Below are 8,047 nucleotides of genomic sequence, written 5' to 3'. Positions count from 1 at the left end.
GTATGGCCCGACAATGCACCTTGATGAAACTGCGCACCACACTGTGACTCGTTCTGGGTGCAGTTCCATCTCATGGAGTGTTTGCGGATTTGATTGACTCCATATACGGCAATTTTGCTTGTTTACATTGCCGTTTAGATCAAAATGGGCCTCATCAGACATAAACAAGCAATTTATGAAGTTGTTGTCTTCTTCGGCCATTTCAATAATTTTTTGGCAAAATTCCAGGCGAATAGGCAAATCCAGAGGGTTTAATTTGCCTGTGATTTGAACTTTGTACGGAAACAAGTTTAAGTCATCATGAACTATCCGCTGCAATGACCGTCTGCTAACTCCAATTTGCGCCGACAAGATACAAGTCGAAACTCTTGGATTTGCCTGAATTAACGATGCTACAGCCGCGATTGTGGCTTCGACCCGAACATGGGGATCTCGATGGTACGGTCTGCGTGCGATGCTTCCAGATTCAGCAAACATGTTCACCAGCCTCATAATGGTCCATCTGCTCGGGGGAGTGCCGCCAAACTCCCGCCTAAATTCCCTTTGGACGGAAATGATGGACTGCAAAGCATGGTACCGCTGCACTATCCAAATCCTCTTTTCGGTATCCCAAGCCTCCATTTTTTGTAAATCTAAATACTAATCTGCAAAATAAAAAAAAAAAAGAAGCCGATTACTCACACAGAAAAAAAGTTATTACGTTTTGTTTTTGTAGCACGATTCGTGCGCCACCCTGTATATCCATGTAGGCCAACTTATAAAAAACGTACTTAAGAGCTGCTTTATGCCGTTGACTGTTAACAAGAAAGAATTGTAGAAACAAGTAAGCCATATTTACGCAGCATTTATATGTATGTATGTATGTGTATATACTCACATGCAAGGTAGCGCAAAATTAATCATCCTATCGGAACATTCATAATTTTTGCATCATATTTGACACTTGTAAAGTAGACAGCCGCCGTATAGAAACAAACAAGCAGCGGAGTACGTACAGGTGCTGACCCAATACAGGCTGACTTTACTTGCTTGGCTTCGATAACTGGCAAAAATTAATGTAACAATACTGTCTTGTTCTTCTTCTCCTTTATTATAGGACTAAATGTTTTTATCAACAATTTTATACAAGAAACACAATTTGCTTGATTATAAATAAAATACAAGTAGAAATAAGTAAATAAATATCAATTATCGATAGAGCTAGATGTCCAATACTCATTCCAGCCTTCGGGAGAGCGTCCAGGTGGTCTCGTAATCGTCAGTTTTCCCGTCATTGCAGGTTAAGCCAACTTATTGCCAGGCATGCATAGCACGTGAGTTTTCCTCTCCCTTATTCGTCTTCGGCTCCACCTGATAATGGCTTCCGTATCACATATCTCTCTAATATCTTCGTTTCACATACGAACTCTCATAATTGATCGCAATGTTGCCATCTCAACCTTGGCCATTGCTTTTTGGTTTGCAGTTGTATCTACTCGGGTCTCAACTCCATAGGTGAGTACTGGTCGAACGCATGTTTTATAAATTCGGACTTTGCCTTTTAATCTTAAAAAATTCGCATGAAGAAATTCGTGCCGCTTTATTCATGTGGTTCTTTACTTCGGCCCTTTACCGAATTTCATAATTAGCTCCATACTCTGTCCATATACTGCCTGCTTACATCTGAGCGGTTGTTTAGCTATTGTCAAGCTCTTCGTCTTGGCCACTAATATCTGCATGTTAAATGTAGAAATAACATTCTCGAAGGCATGCTTCTGACCCGCTAAATGCCCTCTTCGTTGCTCGACATTATAACTGCGTCATCGGCGTAGCACGTTATCTAGATTTCCTTTCCCAGCAAATAGCCTCTTGCCTTTGTAGATTTTACAGCAGATATTATTCCATCCATAATCAGAATGATAGTATAGGACTTAAGCAATTATCCTAACGGAAGTGGTGTTTTCGGTGTTGAGATTCCTAACTACCGTCAAGGCATTGTTGTCAATGTTGCGTTTCCCGCGAATTTTAATTACATCTTTAAGCAAAAACCTATCAAAAGCTTTTGTCAGGTCGATAAAACATGAAAAATGTGTTTTTTTCATTCAAGAGCCTTTTCGACGAGCTACCGCAAGATAAAAAAGAGGTTGTCTGTAAAGTCGGTTTACTGACGACAGTTTAACGTGATAACGTCATAAGAAAATACTGATTGAATGGTTGCATTTTTCAAAAGAAAATTTTAATTTTATTTGTTTGATAGATATTTTGTATGGATATAGAGAATGAGTTAACATTAACATAACATAATATAACATAACATAACACAACACAACACAACACAACACAACACAACACAACACAACATAACACAACATAACATAACATAACATAACATAACATAACATAGCATAACATAACATAACATAACATAACATAACATAACATAACATAACATAACATAACATAACATAACATAACATAACATAACATAACATAACATAACATAACATAACATAACATAACATAACATAACATAACATAACATAACATAACATAACATAACATAACATAACATAACATAACATAACATAACATAACATAACATAACATAACATAACATAACATAACATAACATAACATAACATAACATAACATAACATAACATAACATAACATAACATAACATAACATAACATAACATAACATAACATAACATAACATAACATAACATAACATAACATAACATAACATAACATAACATAACATAACATAACATAACATAACATAACATAACATAACATAACATAACATAACATAACATAACATAACATAACATAACATAACATAACATAACATAACATAACATAAAAATACTCTCGACTAAAGCATTCACCAACAGCTTCCATTTTATACCCATATTGTACATACACATCCGAAGGTTACCCGGGTCCACGTTTTGACCTATATCTCGAGCCCTATTTCCAAAATAAAATATAATCCATGTTACTCGTGGAGGATGCAGCTATCGAATGGTGATAGAATTTTTAAAATCGGTCCAGTAGTTTTTGAGCCTCTTCATTACAAACAAACAAAGTTTTCCTCTTTATAATATTAGTATAGACAACATATCTTATAAGGTATATGGTAAATATTATATTACCATACATTTTTTCCTTCATATATAATAAAAAAATTAATAATAATAACATTAAAACAACAGGTATTATTAACAAACTTGGTTTTATTTTAAATTCTTCAAGTGAATCAAATTAATAATAATCAATAAGAAGGCATATGCAAATACAAATACGTGAATTTATATATGTACATATGCGCATATACATACATATATACGCTCACTTAAGTAGGAGAGAGCAAGATGTCGAACGTTGCTGTTCGTTTGCTTTGTCGTTCGTTCCGTGCTTTCGCTTGCAGTTCATTCAATGCAATGAGCAAGGTAACTACATATGAGCAAGGTAACACTAATGAGCAAGGTAACACTAAAGAGCAAGGTAACACTAATGAGCAAGGTAACACTAAAGAGCAAGGTAACACTAATGAGCAAGGTAACACTAAAGAGCAAGGTAACACTAATGAGCAAGGTAACACTAATGAGCAAGGTAACACTAATGAGCAAGGTAACTACATATGAGCAAGGTAACACTAATGAGCAAGGTAACACTAAAGAGCAAGGTAACACTAATGAGCAAGGTAACACTAAAGAGCAAGGTAACACTAATGAGCAAGGTAACACTAAAGAGCAAGGTAACACTAATGAGCAAGGTAACACTAATGAGCAAGGTAACACTAAAGAGCAAGGTAACACTAATATGAGCAAGGTAACACTAATGAGCAAGGTAACGACACATTTTTTCGTGCGTGCAGCCTGTTAAATCCAATTATAAGACGTTATCACGTCAAACACTGTCGATCTGTTCTTTCAGAATCCTTGTTGCTCTTCTGTAATGCCAATTTCCTCAATATGTCAGCTAACATTTTAGTAAAAAGTTTTAGCTCGGAGTTAAACAATGTAATTCCCCTAATAGTACTGAAATATATTAAATGAGACCAAAGACAGCTTTGCTTGAATCGCTTGAAGTACGGCGTGGTTTCAAAAAACTCAATGCCGACTCCTGTCTTTAATGATTCATCCCTTCCTGCAAGCGCTGTTTCCCGGCACAAATGTATGTAGACATTTTTGACGACAGATAAAAAAAGGATATTTACGCTTCAAACGAATGTCAACTACTGCGATCGAGACCTCACATATACACCTTCAAATCACCAGTACTTACTAGAGCGAATACAAAAATGGTATCAGCAGCGATACATCTTTTACGAGGTCGGGAACTTATTCCCATACCCAATAATTTGATTTGGTATACTCGTAGCTTCATTTGTGAATTTTATTTTATGTTGCAGACAGAGAAAACTGTGATTTATTTACAATTGTGTTATACATAAATATTCTGCATTGAGAAGATGCTGAAGCCCTAATTAAATACTTTTTTAAAGAATTCTTCAGCAATTCGTGCGAAACGTTGAACAAAGAAAGAGGAATTCGCAGATGTTCTTGTCGATTTAAATGTAGCTCGCGCACTCAAAACTATCATCGTTGACGTGATTGTCATCTTATCTTGAACTTCTCTTCTTTACTGTTATAAGAAAAAAATCGGAATATCAGATTATTATGACCGCGTTCAAAGCCTTCATTTGTCTATATAAGTTTCCAAAGACAAGCAAAACAAGTGCAGCAACCAAAGCAGGTTTGCATTGGGCCAGCACCTTAATCAATTGACAAACGACGGCTTTAATGCGGATTACCGGGGCAGTTAATACTAATTAAAATTCTAGTGTGACAGACGATTGATACTCGGAGTAGTGAAGAGCAGATTTGTTTATTGGATAGTTTTGTCCGTAAAAGATGGATCACGGGGAGCAAATATGCCAAAAAATAATAAATAATTTAAAAATATCTTAAATTACTTTTTCCCAAACTACTCCGAAATAGCAAAACAATGAATGTAATTTCAAACGTTTTAATGCAAACTAACTAATCTCAGGGAATAGAACGAGAAATCTGCTCGTCCCTCTCCGTCCAGGTGGACAGTTTCTTTCTGCTTGCCGTCTGAAATTGAAAAAACGCATTTTTGACCTTAAAAATAAAACGAAAATCCTATAGAATATGGTACTTACTTCCGTTGTGCTCTTCATATTGTTCCAGGATTTTTAATACATCAATGATTGTTTTCAGTTTTTCTTGTTCTTCTCCTTAAAAGTTTCTTTATTTTTCATTCACAGCAGATATTAACTGCCATTTTTTGGCAATGCTGCCATCAAAAATTCCCCTCAATCCGCTCAAATTATGGGACTTATGTAAGTCTAGTTATCAATCCGCATTCTTCTTCTTCTTGATTGGCGCGATAACCGCTTACGCGATTTTAACCGAGTTTAAAAATTCGCAATAGTTTAAGCACTTAATTCAGGAGATAATTTTGAATTAAGTCGCTAATCCCGATTAGCGGCACCGTCTGTCTATGTTTTAAGGGTCAAAATAAAGATTTCTATCGCTCAAAATAATTTTGTTTTGTACTTATTAAAAAAGTTATTCCGAAACTAAATTGGATGATTAATTTTGCCTACTGTAAGTAATGAGCTCTGCAGTATAAGTTAATGTAGTAAATAAAATCATGAAAATTAGACCAATTCAAACTGAAATACTCACACAAATAATCACATGTAACTGTACACTGTTAGTATTTCTATGTACATCTGTTTTCGTATATCCTTTTAATTTTTACATCGTGTTTGTCACTAATTTGCATTCGTTTTTATCTATCATTAAAATTTTCCTGCAGAAACACGCAGTTACTATTGTACTTTTTCCATAAGAATACAAATGTTTGTATGTCGAAATTTTCTGTAATATGTAATTAACTTGAAAAATTGAATAAATGTTTGTTAAATATTTTTCGAAATGTTTGTCTCCTGTGAGTGTTAACGTGACGAGGTAATTTATATACAAACATAAAATATTGGGTAGTCGAAAAAGTCTTTTCGTATTTCTAATCAAACTTCAACTAATTTTTTTTTATTTATAGTGAACTTTATTAAACTAAATATGTACCATTTTGGTCGACCGCCTTTTGCCATTTTTCTTCTAGAGACATTATTCCATCAGTGTAAAACTTTTGTGGTTTCTCGGCGAAAAACTGCGACAAGTAATTTTCACAGACTTCACTTGAAGCCAACTTTACTCCATTAAGGGAGTTCTGCATTGACCGAAACAACTGGTAGTCCGATGGTGCAAGGTCAGGGCTATATGGTGGATGCATCAAAACTTCCCAGCCAAGCTCTCCCAGTTTTTGCCGAGTCATCAAAGATGTGTATGGCCTAGCGTTGTCCTGATGGAAGGCGACGCCCTTTTTTTTTCGATTGCTTGCTTCAATCTCATCAGTTGTTGACAGTAAAGTGTAGAATCAATCGTTCAAGCAGGCTGGAGCAGTTCATAGTGGATGATTCCTTTCCAATCCCACCAAACACACAGCATAACCTTTCAAGGCGTCAATCCTGGCTTTACGACCATTTGTTGAGCTTCACCACCCATGCACCATGATCTTTTCGGACATTATTGTCGTATTTGATCCACTTTTCGTCTCCTGTTACCATTCGCTTCAGAAATGGTTTGATTTCATTTCGTTTCAGCAAAGAATGTTAATTCGCAGATGTTAATTCGGTCCATTAAATTTTTCACAGACAGTTCATGTGGTACCCAAACATCGAGCTTCTTTTTGTAACCAGCCTTTTTTAAATGGTTCAAAACCGTTTGATGATGAATGTTTAGTGCCTTGGCGATGTCATGGCAGCTTATGTGACGGTCCTGGTCAATCTTTTGCATAATTTCATCGACTTTTTCAACGATAGGTCGACCGGAGCGAGGTGCATCTTTCACATCGAAATTTCCAGAACGGAAGCGAGCGAACCATTGTTGTGCTACACGAACTGATACAGCATCGTCTCCGTAAACTTCACAAATTTCATTGTTGGCTTGCGTGGCATTCTTCCTTTCTTTATACAAAAATTTCAAAATATAGCGAATTTTTTTATTATTTTCACTCATTTTTGAACAGCTACTCGTATAACTTTTTTTCAATTTCTCCGAATTTAATTTTTTTTTTGGTTAAATGAAGCTTAAAATGTCACCTTTCTAACACCATATGATATGACACAATGTGATTGATAGCACTGGAGATAGATGACTCCAACGACATCTATTGACAAAATACGAAAATACTATTTCGACTACCCAATATATGTAGTTCCATGATTCAATGATTAAAGGTTTGCTTAGTAAGCAGCTTTCTCGTTCTCTCTTGACAAATCGGCTCCCTTAGCAAGACACTGGGTTGCTAGCTCAAGAAATTTTGAGTAAAAGTGTGGGAAAAGTAAAATTTTGTAGAAAAAACATTTCATTTTCAAAATGGTCTGCTTACGAGCAACAACACGCTCAATAGTTTTGATTGGTTGTTGGATGTTCAGGACTATGGTAGTATGACGTGGAATACATACCTCTTAGGTCAGGACATGATAAAGTATTTGACGTAGTCCAAGATCGATGAGTGGAGAATTTACAAAGCTTTATTTCTTGTGATGTGTTGATTTAGAAGGATTTCATGTTTTGCATTTCCCAAAGAGGTACGACAGGGAGAATAATTGGATAGTCCCGACGCGACCGATAACATTGCATACCTCATTATAGAAAAGTTGGGATTGACGGAACTTGTTTCTAATGAGCCCATCTTACTATGGATGGATGAAGTGTTCAGAGGAGGCTTGGCAAAGTACAGTACCAGCATGAAAAAGCTCCTCATAAAAGACCATCTGCCAGAATCGGCTTAGAACTGTAGGACCGTCCATTTGTGGACAACATCATGACACGCGCTACAAAATAGGAGGGGGATCTCGGCCAACTAACAGAACTGTACGTGCCAATTATTTATTTATTTTTAAGAAAATAGTTGCATATTGGCGGAGCTTCGCAACTTCGCGATCGGTTTTAAATTTAATAGTTA

This window comes from Anastrepha obliqua, chromosome 3, assembly GCF_027943255.1.
Source record: "Anastrepha obliqua isolate idAnaObli1 chromosome 3, idAnaObli1_1.0, whole genome shotgun sequence".
NCBI lineage: Eukaryota > Metazoa > Arthropoda > Insecta > Diptera > Tephritidae > Anastrepha > Anastrepha obliqua.
This window is presented reverse-complemented; position numbering follows the sequence as displayed.